The 13,474-nt window shown below is 43.1% G+C and overlaps 1 protein-coding gene across 2 annotated transcripts in view; it reads right to left on the bottom strand.

The window, feature by feature from the left end:
- The window catches only part of LOC137883632 (collagen alpha-3(VI) chain-like), a 161,451-nt gene that overhangs the window by 101,094 nt on the left and 46,883 nt on the right, over positions 1 to 13,474 (bottom strand). The window lies entirely within an intron of this gene.

Raw genomic sequence — 13,474 nt, 5'->3', positions numbered from 1 at the left:
TTGTTATCATCCACACTGAGTCTCTCTACTACTCTTTGGACAAAGTCTTGCATAGCTGGGAATCCAGTTCTAGTACCATCAGATCCATCCAACAAGAACACAACATCTCTTCCTGTTGGCTGTGTCACCACTGGGAAACATACAATTCAAAACATATTTAGGTTCATGTTTCAAACATTTACCGTACAAATGTCAGATGAAAAGTTAACCCCAAGGTTTCCAAATTGATTCTATTAATCCAAGCTCAACTGTTTTGTCAAAGTTGCATTGGCAGACCTGAACTTGAAGAAATACACTTCAATAAAGTTCAATTTGCGTATTACCATCATCTTGAAATGTAAATTTAGTCATGTTCTTACCAGTTACTGTTGGTGTCATGGGTGTGGCCATCACTGGCCCTGTGCTTATTAGAGAGGCGAGCTGTTCCTGAACACTGGGGAGGTCAGTGAACTCAAAGACGGATAGAGTGTAATTAGGGTCATGTGATATTTTCCGCAGCTCTCCACTGTCAGAACTCCTTGTTCCAATGCCAATGACAATAATGCCCTGCTGTTTGAGAACAGAGGCTGGAGTATCTACATTGTCAAAAGACCTTCCACCATTTAGTAGGATCAATATCTGTGGAACACCTTGCAGGCGCCTACTCCCGGCGAGGTTTGTAAAGACGTTGTTTGTGACGTATTGGAGGGCGGCCCCGGTGTTGAGGGGTCTGCCTCCTCTGTGTCTCAGCCCTCTTACTGAATCCACAATATCTTCTTTTGTGGTGTATGTATTCAAATAGAAATGGACCTCTGCATCTCTGCTGTATTGGACTACAGAGACACGGTCTTTGCTTTCTCCAACATTGAGTTTCTCTACCACTTTCTCGACAAAATCACGCATAGCAGGGAAGCCATTCCTTGTGCTATCAGAACCATCCAGAAGGAAAACAATATCCTTTTGGGTAGGGTCAACTGAAAGAAGACAGGAGGACAACAAATAAAAACTTTTTCTAAAGGTACGTTTGTGTACTTTTCATAAAGTTATAAACTTCTTTTTGAAAAGCAAAAGCCCTGCGTTTTCTAATTATTAATTGTAGGGAAGTATACCATAACCTCTTTTAACAAAATAACATCGAGCTAAACAGGTATTTCACTGGATTCATATCCCTCACTATAGGTGAAACAAGTCAAGTAGCTTTTCAGGACACTAAGAGGCTGTGCTTGTTTACATACCAAGTACAGTTGGTGATTCTGGGGTGATGTCAATAACCACAGCCTCCAAGGAGGACTGAAGTTGCTGTTGGATGCGTTGAAGGTCAGTGAAATCAGACACAGAGAGAGCAGAATTGTCATCGTGGGAGATCTTCTGCAGTTCTCTGCTATCAGAACCCTTGGTTCCAATTGCAAAGGTCAAGACACCCAGCTGTTTGAGAGCAGAGGCTGGTGCATCAACACTGTCAGAAGACCGTCCACCAGTTAGCAATATCAGGACCTGTGGAACTCCTTCCAGACGCCTGCTTCCGGCAGAGGCCGTGAAGACATTATTCCTCAAGTACTGGAGAGCTGCTCCAGTGTTGAGGGGTCTTCCACCTTTGTGCCTCAAACCTCTGACAATGTCAAGGATCTCGACTTTTGTCGTGTATGTGTTCAAAGAGAACTGGACAGCTGGATCTCTGCTGTACTGAACCACTGAGACACGGTCTTTGTTATCATCCACACTGAGTCTCTCTACTACTCTTTGGACAAAGTCTTGCATAGCTGGGAATCCAGTTCTAGTACCATCAGATCCATCCAACAAGAACACAACATCTCTTCCTGTTGGCTGTGTCACCACTGGGAAACATACAATTCAAAACATATTTAGGTTCATGTTTCAAACATTTACCATACAAATGTCAGATGAAAAGTTAACCCCAAGGTTTCCAAATTGATTCTATTAATCCAAGCTCAACTGTTTTGTCAAAGTTGCATTGGCAGACCTGAACTTGAAGAAATACACTTCAATAAAGTTCAATTTGCGTATTACCATCATCTTGAAATGTAAATTTAGTCATGTTCTTACCAGTTACTGTTGGTGTCATGGGTGTGGCCATCACTGGCCCTGTGCTTATTAGAGAGGCGAGCTGTTCCTGAACACTGGGGAGGTCAGTGAACTCAAAGACGGATAGAGTGTAATTAGGGTCATGTGATATTTTCCGCAGCTCTCCACTGTCAGAACTCCTTGTTCCAATGCCAATGACAATAATGCCCTGCTGTTTGAGAACAGAGGCTGGAGTATCTACATTGTCAAAAGACCTTCCACCATTTAGTAGGATCAATATCTGTGGAACACCTTGCAGGCGCCTACTCCCGGCGAGGTTTGTAAAGATGTTGTTTGTGACGTATTGGAGGGCGGCCCCAGTGTTGAGGGGTCTGCCTCCTCTGTGTCTCAGCCCTCTTACTGAATCCACAATATCTTCTTTTGTGGTGTATGTATTCAAATAGAAATGGACCTCTGCATCTCTGCTGTATTGGACTACAGAGACACGGTCTTTGCTTTCTCCAACATTGAGTTTCTCTACCACTTTCTCGACAAAATCACGCATAGCAGGGAAGCCATTCCTTGTGCTATCAGAACCATCCAGAAGGAAAACAATATCCTTTTGGGTAGGGTCAACTGAAAGAAGACAGGAGGACAACAAATAAAAACTTTTTCTAAAGGTACGTTTGTGTACTTATCATAAAGTTATAAACTACTTTTTGAAAAGCAAAAGCCCTGCGTTTTCTAATTATTAATTGTAGGGAAGTATACCATAACCTCTTTTAACAAAATAACATCGAGCTAAAAAGGTATTTCACTGGATTCATATCCCTCACTATAGGTGAAACAAGTCAAGTAGCTTTTCAGGACACTAAGAGGCTGTGCTTGTTTACATACCAAGTACAGTTGGTGATTCTGGGGTGATGTCAATAACCACAGCCTCCAAGGAGGACTGAAGTTGCTGTTGGATGCGTTGAAGGTCAGTGAAATCAGACACAGAGAGAGCAGAATTGTCATCGTGGGAGATCTTCTGCAGTTCTCTGCTATCAGACCCCTTGGTTCCAATTGCAAAGGTCAAGACACCCAGCTGTTTGAGAGCAGAGGCTGGTGCATCAACACTGTCAGAAGACCGTCCACCAGTTAGCAATATCAGGACCTGTGGAACTCCTTCCAGACGCCTGCTTCCGGCAGAGGCATTGAAGACATTATTCCTCAAGTACTGGAGAGCTGCTCCAGTGTTGAGGGGTCTTCCACCTTTGTGCCTCAAACCTCTGACAATGTCAAGGATCTCGACTTTTGTCGTGTATGTGTTCAAATAGAACTGGACAGCTGGATCTCTGCTGTACTGAACCACTGAGACACGGTCTTTGTTATCATCCACACTGAGTCTCTCTACTACTCTTTGGACAAAGTCTTGCATAGCTGGGAATCCAGTTCTAGTACCATCAGATCCATCCAACAAGAAAACAACATCTCTTCCTGTTGGCTGTGTCACCACTGGGAAACATACAATTCAAAACATATTTAGATTCATGTTTCAAACATTTACCATACAAATGTCAGATGAAAAGTTAACCCCAAGGTTTCCAAATTGATTCTATTAATCCAAGCTCAACTGTTTTGTCAAAGTTGCATTGGCAGACCTGAACTTGAAGAAATACACTTTAATAAAGTTCAATTTGCGTATTACCATCATCTTGAAATGTAAATTTAGTCATGTTCTTACCAGTTACTGTTGGTGTCATGGGTGTGGCCATCACTGGCCCTGTGCTTATTAGAGAGGCGAGCTGTTCCTGAACACTGGGGAGGTCAGTGAACTCAAAGACGGATAGAGTGTAATTAGGGTCATGTGATATTTTCCGCAGCTCTCCACTGTCAGAACTCCTTGTTCCAATGCCAATGACAATAATGCCCTGCTGTTTGAGAACAGAGGCTGGAGTATCTACATTGTCAAAAGACCTTCCACCATTTAGTAGGATCAATATCTGTGGAACACCTTGCAGGCGCCTACTCCCGGCGAGGTTTGTAAAGACGTTGTCCGTGACGTATTGGAGGGCGGCCCCGGTGTTGAGGGGTCTGCCTCCTCTGTGTCTCAGCCCTCTTACTGAATCCACAATATCTTCTTTTGTGGTGTATGTATTCAAATAGAAATGGACCTCTGCATCTCTGCTGTATTGGACTACAGAGACACGGTCTTTGCTTTCTCCAACATTGAGTTTCTCTACCACTTTCTCGACAAAATCACGCATAGCAGGGAAGCCATTCCTTGTGCTATCAGAACCATCCAGAAGGAAAACAATATCCTTTTGGGTAGGGTCAACTGAAAGAAGACAGGAGGACAACAAATAAAAACTTTTTCTAAAGGTACGTTTGTGTACTTATCATAAAGTTATAAACTACTTTTTGAAAAGCAAAAGCCCTGCGTTTTCTAATTATTAATTGTAGAGAAGTATACCATAACCTCTTTTAACAAAATAACATCGAGCTAAACAGGTATTTCACTGGATTCATATCCCTCACTATAGGTGAAACAAGTCAAGTATCTTTTCAGGACACTAAGAGGCTGTGCTTGTTTACATACCAAGTACAGTTGGTGATTCTGGGGTGATGTCAATAACCACAGCCTCCAAGGAGGACTGAAGTTGCTGTTGGATGCGTTGAAGGTCAGTGAAATCAGACACAGAGAGAGCAGAATTGTCATCGTGGGAGATCTTCTGCAGTTCTCTGCTATCAGACCCCTTGGTTCCAATTGCAAAGGTCAAGACACCCAGCTGTTTGAGAGCAGAGGCTGGTGCATCAACACTGTCAGAAGACCGTCCACCAGTTAGCAATATCAGGACCTGTGGAACTCCTTCCAGACGCCTGCTTCCGGCAGAGGCCGTGAAGACATTATTCCTCAAGTACTGGAGAGCTGCTCCAGTGTTGAGGGGTCTTCCACCTTTGTGCCTCAAACCTCTGACAATGTCGAGGATCTCGACTTTTGTCGTGTATGTGTTCAAATAGAACTGGACAGCTGGATCTCTGCTGTACTGAACCACTGAGACACGGTCTTTGTTATCATCCACACTGAGTCTCTCTACTACTCTTTGGACAAAGTCTTGCATAGCTGGGAATCCAGTTCTAGTACCATCAGATCCATCCAACAAGAAAACAACATCTCTTCCTGTTGGCTGTGTCACCACTGGGAAACATACAATTCAAAACATATTTAGATTCATGTTTCAAACATTTACCGTACAAATGTCAGATGAAAAGTTAACCCCAAGGTTTCCAAATTGATTCTATTAATCCAAGCTCAACTGTTTTGTCAAAGTTGCATTGGCAGACCTGACCTTGAAGAAATACACTTTAATAAAGTTCAATTTGCGTATTACCATCATCTTGAAATGTAAATTTAGTCATGTTCTTACCAGTTACTGTTGGTGTCATGGGTGTGGCCATCACTGGCCCTGTGCTTATTAGAGAGGCGAGCTGTTCCTGAACACTGGGGAGGTCAGTGAACTCAAAGACGGATAGAGTGTAATTAGGGTCATGTGATATTTTCCGCAGCTCTCCACTGTCAGAACTCCTTGTTCCAATGCCAATGACAATAATGCCCTGCTGTTTGAGAACAGAGGCTGGAGTATCTACATTGTCAAAAGACCTTCCACCATTTAGTAGGATCAATATCTGTGGAACACCTTGCAGGCGCCTACTCCCGGCGAGGTTTGTAAAGACGTTGTCCGTGACGTATTGGAGGGCGGCCCCGGTGTTGAGGGGTCTGCCTCCTCTGTGTCTCAGCCCTCTTACTGAATCCACAATATCTTCTTTTGTGGTGTATGTATTCAAATAGAAATGGACCTCTGCATCTCTGCTGTATTGGACTACAGAGACACGGTCTTTGCTTTCTCCAACATTGAGTTTCTCTACCACTTTCTCGACAAAATCACGCATAGCAGGGAAGCCATTCCTTGTGCTATCAGAACCATCCAGAAGGAAAACAATATCCTTTTGGGTAGGGTCAACTGAAAGAAGACAGGAGGACAACAAATAAAAACTTTTTCTAAAGGTACGTTTGTGTACTTATCATAAAGTTATAAACTACTTTTTGAAAAGCAAAAGCCCTGCGTTTTCTAATTATTAATTGTAGGGAAGTATACCATAACCTCTTTTAACAAAATAACATCGAGCTAAACAGGTATTTCACTGGATTCATATCCCTCACTATAGGTGAAACAAGTCAAGTAGCTTTTCAGGACACTAAGAGGCTGTGCTTGTTTACATACCAAGTACAGTTGGTGATTCTGGGGTGATGTCAATAACCACAGCCTCCAAGGAGGACTGAAGTTGCTGTTGGATGCGTTGAAGGTCAGTGAAATCAGACACAGAGAGAGCAGAATTGTCATCGTGGGAGATCTTCTGCAGTTCTCTGTTATCAGACCCCTTGGTTCCAATTGCAAAGGTCAAGACACCCAGCTGTTTGAGAGCAGAGGCTGGTGCATCAACACTGTCAGAAGACCGTCCACCAGTTAGCAATATCAGGACCTGTGGAACTCCTTCCAGACGCCTGCTTCCGGCAGAGGCATTGAAGACATTATTCCTCAAGTACTGGAGAGCTGCTCCAGTGTTGAGGGGTCTTCCACCTTTGTGCCTCAAACCTCTGACAATGTCAAGGATCTCGACTTTTGTCGTGTATGTGTTCAAATAGAACTGGACAGCTGGATCTCTGCTGTACTGAACCACTGAGACACGGTCTTTGTTATCATCCACACTGAGTCTCTCTACTACTCTTTGGACAAAGTCTTGCATAGCTGGGAATCCAGTTCTAGTACCATCAGATCCATCCAACAAGAACACAACATCTCTTCCTGTTGGCTGTGTCACCACTGGGAAACATACAATTCAAAACATATTTAGGTTCATGTTTCAAACATTTACCGTACAAATGTCAGATGAAAAGTCAACCCCAAGGTTTCCAAATTGATTCTATTAATCCAAGCTCAACTGTTTTGTCAAAGTTGCATTGGCAGACCTGAACTTGAAGAAATACACTTCAATAAAGTTCAATTTGCGTATTACCATCATCTTGAAATGTAAATTTAGTCATGTTCTTACCAGTTACTGTTGGTGTCATGGGTGTGGCCATCACTGGCCCTGTGCTTATTAGAGAGGCGAGCTGTTCCTGAACACTGGGGAGGTCAGTGAACTCAAAGACGGATAGAGTGTAATTAGGGTCATGTGATATTTTCCGCAGCTCTCCACTGTCAGAACTCCTTGTTCCAATGCCAATGACAATAATGCCCTGCTGTTTGAGAACAGAGGCTGGAGTATCTACATTGTCAAAAGACCTTCCACCATTTAGTAGGATCAATATCTGTGGAACACCTTGCAGGCGCCTACTCCCGGCGAGGTTTGTAAAGACGTTGTTTGTGACATATTGGAGGGCGGCCCCGGTGTTGAGGGGTCTGCCTCCTCTGTGTCTCAGCCCTCTTACTGAATCCACAATATCTTCTTTTGTGGTGTATGTATTCAAATAGAAATGGACCTCTGCATCTCTGCTGTATTGGACTACAGAGACACGGTCTTTGCTTTCTCCAACATTGAGTTTCTCTACCACTTTCTCGACAAAATCACGCATAGCAGGGAAGCCATTCCTTGTGCTATCAGAACCATCCAGAAGGAAAACAATATCCTTTTGGGTAGGGTCAACTGAAAGAAGACAGGAGGACAACAAATAAAAACTTTTTCTAAAGGTACGTTTGTGTACTTATCATAAAGTTATAAACTACTTTTTGAAAAGCAAAAGCCCTGCGTTTTCTAATTATTAATTGTAGGGAAGTATACCATAACCTCTTTTAACAAAATAACATCGAGCTAAACAGGTATTTCACTGGATTCATATCCCTCACTATAGGTGAAACAAGTCAAGTAGCTTTTCAGGACACTAAGAGGCTGTGCTTGTTTACATACCAAGTACAGTTGGTGATTCTGGGGTGATGTCAATAACCACAGCCTCCAAGGAGGACTGAAGTTGCTGTTGGATGCGTTGAAGGTCAGTGAAATCAGACACAGAGAGAGCAGAATTGTCATCGTGGGAGATCTTCTGCAGTTCTCTGCTATCAGACCCCTTGGTTCCAATTGCAAAGGTCAAGACACCCAGCTGTTTGAGAGCAGAGGCTGGTGCATCAACACTGTCAGAAGACCGTCCACCAGTTAGCAATATCAGGACCTGTGGAACTCCTTCCAGACGCCTGCTTCCGGCAGAGGCCGTGAAGACATTATTCCTCAAGTACTGGAGAGCTGCTCCAGTGTTGAGGGGTCTTCCACCTTTGTGCCTCAAACCTCTGACAATGTCGAGGATCTCGACTTTTGTCGTGTATGTGTTCAAATAGAACTGGACAGCTGGATCTCTGCTGTACTGAACCACTGAGACACGGTCTTTGTTATCATCCACACTGAGTCTCTCTACTACTCTTTGGACAAAGTCTTGCATAGCTGGGAATCCAGTTCTAGTACCATCAGATCCATCCAACAAGAACACAACATCTCTTCCTGTTGGCTGTGTCACCACTGGGAAACATACAATTCAAAACATATTTAGGTTCATGTTTCAAACATTTACTGTACAAATGTCAGATGAAAAGTTAACCCCAAGGTTTCCAAATTGATTCTATTAATCCAAGCTCAACTGTTTTGTCAAAGTTGCATTGGCAGACCTGAACTTGAAGAAATACACTTCAATAAAGTTCAATTTGCGTATTACCATCATCTTGAAATGTAAATTTAGTCATGTTCTTACCAGTTACTGTTGGTGTCATGGGTGTGGCCATCACTGGCCCTGTGCTTATTAGAGAGGCGAGCTGTTCCTGAACACTGGGGAGGTCAGTGAACTCAAAGACGGATAGAGTGTAATTAGGGTCATGTGATATTTTCCGCAGCTCTCCACTGTCAGAACTCCTTGTTCCAATGCCAATGACAATAATGCCCTGCTGTTTGAGAACAGAGGCTGGAGTATCTACATTGTCAAAAGACCTTCCACCATTTAGTAGGATCAATATCTGTGGAACACCTTGCAGGCGCCTACTCCCGGCGAGGTTTGTAAAGACGTTGTTTGTGACGTATTGGAGGGCGGCCCCGGTGTTGAGGGGTCTGCCTCCTCTGTGTCTCAGCCCTCTTACTGAATCCACAATATCTTCTTTTGTGGTGTATGTATTCAAATAGAAATGGACCTCTGCATCTCTGCTGTATTGGACTACAGAGACACGGTCTTTGCTTTCTCCAACATTGAGTTTCTCTACCACTTTCTCGACAAAATCACGCATAGCAGGGAAGCCATTCCTTGTGCTATCAGAACCATCCAGAAGGAAAACAATATCCTTTTGGGTAGGGTCAACTGAAAGAAGACAGGAGGACAACAAATAAAAACTTTTGCAAAAGGTACGTTTGTGTACTTATCATAAAGTTATAAACTACTTTTTGAAAAGCAAAAGCCCTGCGTTTTCTAATTATTAATTGTAGGGAAGTATACCATAACCTCTTTTAACAAAATAACATCAAGCTAAACAGGTATTTTACTGGATTCATATCCCACACTATAGGTGAAACAAGTCAAGTAGCTTTTCAGGACACTAAGAGGCTGTGCTTGTTTACATACCAAGTACAGTTGGTGATTCTGGGGTGATGTCAATAACCACAGCCTCCAAGGAGGACTGAAGTTGCTGTTGGATACTTTGAAGGTCAGTAAAATCAGACACAGAGAGTGCAGAATTGACATCGTGGGATATCTTCTGCAGTTCTCTCCTATCAGACCTCTTGGTTCCAATTGCAAAGGTCAACACACCCATCTCTTTGAGAGCAGAAGCTGGTGCATCAACACTGTCAGAAGACCTTCCGCCACTTAGCAATATTAGGACCTGAGGAACTCCTTCCAGGAGCCTGCTTCCAGCAGAGACTGAGAAGACATTATCCCTCACGTACTGGAGAGCTGCTCCAGTGTTGAGGGGTCTTCCGCCTTTGTGCTTCAAACCTCTGACAATGTCAAGGATCTCGGCTTTTGTCACATATGTATTTAAATAGAACTGGACAGCTGGATCTCTACTGTACTGGATCACTGAGACACGGTCTTTGTTGTCATCCATACTGAGTTTTTCTATTACTCTTTGCAAAAAATCTCGTAGAGCTGGGAATCCAGTTCTAGTTCCATCAGATCCATCCAACAAGAACACAACATCTCTTCCTGTTGGCTGTGTCTCCACTAGAGGAGATAGAATTTCAGAGATATTTAGGTTGGTTTGTCAAATATTTCTCTTGCAAAAGTCAGATGTTGAAAGGTAACCTCAAGTTTTAGAAATGTACCATTTTAATGCTGGCACAACTTTTTTGCAACATTGCCACTAGCTGACCTGAACTTAGAGAAATTCACTTGATAATAGTGCAATATGCATACTACAACGATTTGGAAATGTAGAATTCAGTCCCTCTCTTACCAGTTACTGTTGGCGTAATGGGCGTGGCCCTCTCTAACCCTGTGCTGATTAGTGAGGAAAGCTTTTCCTGGACACTGGGGAGGTCAGTGAAATCAGACACCGATAGAGTGTAATTAGGGTCATATGATATTTTCTGCAGCTCTTCACTGTCAGAGCTTCTTGTTCCAATTCCAATGACATTGATTCCCTGTTGTCTGAGAACAGAGGCGGGGGTATCTACATTGTCAAAAGACCTTCCAGCATTTAGCAGGATCAATATCTGTGGTACACCTTGCTCACGCCTACTACCAGCAGGGTGTGTAAAGACAGTGTCGCTGACATATTGGAGGGCAGCCCCAGTGTTGAGGGGTCTGCCTCCTCTGTGTCTCAACCCTCTGACCAAATCAACAATATCCTGTTTTTTGGTGTATGTATTCAGATAGAAGTGGACCTCTGCATCTCTGCTGTACTGGACGACAGACACACGGTCTTTGTTTTCTCCCACATTTAGTTTCATAATTACTTTCTCAATAAAATCACGCATTGCAGGGAAGCCTTTCCTTGTGCTATCAGAACCATCCAGAAGGAATACAATATCGTTTTTGGCTGTGTAAACTGAGAAAAGACAGGAAGAAAAAAAATAAAACACTTTTTCAAAGTATGCTCGTGTACTAATCATGAAGGAGTGGATCATTTTTAGAAAGCACTTCAGACTGCCTATTTTAATTCAAGAAAGTATGGAAGCACACCACCACCTCATTTCAAATAGAAAAATGTAGCTTAAAAGGAATTTCACTTCATTTGATTCACTCAGTGTAAGTGAAACAAGGCAGGTAGCCTTTCAGGCCTGCAAGAGGCCGTGCTTGTTAACATACCAAGTACAGTTGGTGATTCTGGGGTGACGTCAATAACTAAAGCCTCCAAGGAGGACTGAAGTTGCTGTTGGATATGTTGAAGGTCAGTAAAATCAGAGACAGAGAGTGCAGAATTGTCATCGTGGGATATCTTCTGCAGTTCTCTCCTATCAGACCTCTTGGTTCCAATTGCAAAGGTCAAGACACCCATATGTTTGAGAGCAGAAGCTGGTGCATCAACACTGTCAGAAGACCTTCCGCCACTTAGCAATATTAGGACCTGAGGAACTCCTTCCAGGAGCCTGCTTCCAGCAGAGACTGAGAAGACATTATCCCTCACGTACTGGAGAGCTGCTCCAGTGTTGAGGGGTCTTCCGCCTTTGTGCTTCAAACCTCTGACAATGTCAAGGATCTCGGCTTTTGTCACATATGTATTTAAATAGAACTGGACAGCTGGATCTCTACTGTACTGGACCACTGAGACACGGTCTTTGTTGTCATCCATACTGAGTTTTTCTATTACTTTTTGCAAAAAATCTCGTAGAGCTGGGAATCCAGTTCTAGTTCCATCAGATCCATCCAACAAGAACACAACATCTCTTCCTGTTGGCTGTGTCTCCACTAGAGGAGATAGAATTTCAGACATATTTAGGTTGGTGTGTCAAATATTTCTCTTGCAAAAGTCAGATGTTGAAAGGTAACTTCAAGGTTTAGAAATGTATTATTTTAATGCTGGCACAACTTTTTTGCAACATTGCCACTAGCTGACCTGAACTTAGAGAAATTGACTTGATAATAGTGCAATATGCATACTACAACAATTTTGAAATGTAGAATTCAGTCCCTCTCTTACCAGTTACTGTTGGCGTAATGGGCGTGGCCCTCTCTAACCCTGTGCTGATTAGTGAGGAAAGCTTTTCCTGGACACTGGGGAGGTCAGTGAAATCAGACACCGATAGAGTGTAATTAGGGTCATATGATATTTTCTGCAGCTCTTCACTGTCAGAGCTTCTTGTTCCAATTCCAATGACATTGATTCCCTGTTGTCTGAGAACAGAGGCGGGTGTATCTACATTGTCAAAAGACCTTCCAGCATTTAGCAGGATCAATATCTGTGGTACACCTTGCTCACGCCTACTACCAGCAGGGTGTGTAAAGACAGTGTCGCTGACATATTGGAGGGCGGCCCCAGTGTTGAGGGGTCTGCCTCCTCTGTGTCTCAACCCTCTGACCAAATCAACAATATCCTGTTTTATGGTGTATGTATTGAGATAGAAGTGGACCTCTGCATCTCTGCTGTACTGGACGACAGACACACGGTCTTTGTTTTCTCCCACATTTAGTTTCATAATTACTTTCTCAATAAAATCACGCATTGCAGGGAAGCCTTTCCTTGTGCTATCAGAACCATCCAGAAGGAATACAATATCGTTTTTGGCTGTGTAAACTGAGAAAAGACAGGAAGAAAAAAAATAAAACACTTTTTCAAAGTATGCTCGTGTACTAATCATGAAGGAGTGGATCATTTTTAGAAAGCACTAAACACTGCCTATTTTAATTCAAGAAAGTATGGAAGCACACCGCCACCTCATTTCAAATAGAAAAATGTAGCTTAAAAGGAATTTCACTTCATTTGATTCACTCAGTGTAAGTGAAACAAGGCAGGTAGCCTTTCAGGCCTGCAAGAGGCCGTGCTTGTTAACATACCAAGTACAGTTGGTGATTCTGGGGTGACGTCAATAACTAAAGCCTCCAAGGAGGACTGAAGTTGCTGTTGGATACGTTGAAGGTCAGTAAAATCAGAGACAGAGAGTGCAGAATTGTCATCGTGGGATATCTTCTGCAGTTCTCTCCTATCAGACCTCTTGGTTCCAATTGCAAAGGTCAAGACACCCATATGTTTGAGAGCAGAAGCTGGTGCATCAACACTGTCAGAAGACCTTCCGCCACTTAGCAATATTAGGACCTGAGGAACTCCTTCCAGGAGCCTGCTTCCAGCAGAGACTGAGAAGACATTATCCCTCACGTACTGGAGAGCTGCTCCAGTGTTGAGGGGTCTTCCGCCTTTGTGCTTCAAACCTCTGACAATGTCAAGGATCTCGGCTTTTGTCACATATGTATTTAAATAGAACTGGACAGCTGGATCTCTACTGTACTGGACCACTGAGACACGGT

Source organism: Cebidichthys violaceus, unplaced genomic scaffold, assembly GCF_023349555.1.
Source record: "Cebidichthys violaceus isolate CVI_PGR_0920_01 unplaced genomic scaffold, fCebVio1.0.p SCAF_34, whole genome shotgun sequence".
Taxonomy (NCBI): Eukaryota; Metazoa; Chordata; class Actinopteri; order Perciformes; family Stichaeidae; genus Cebidichthys; species Cebidichthys violaceus.
The sequence above is the reverse complement of the archived record's forward strand: the minus strand, read 5'-3'. Positions and strand labels throughout refer to the sequence as shown.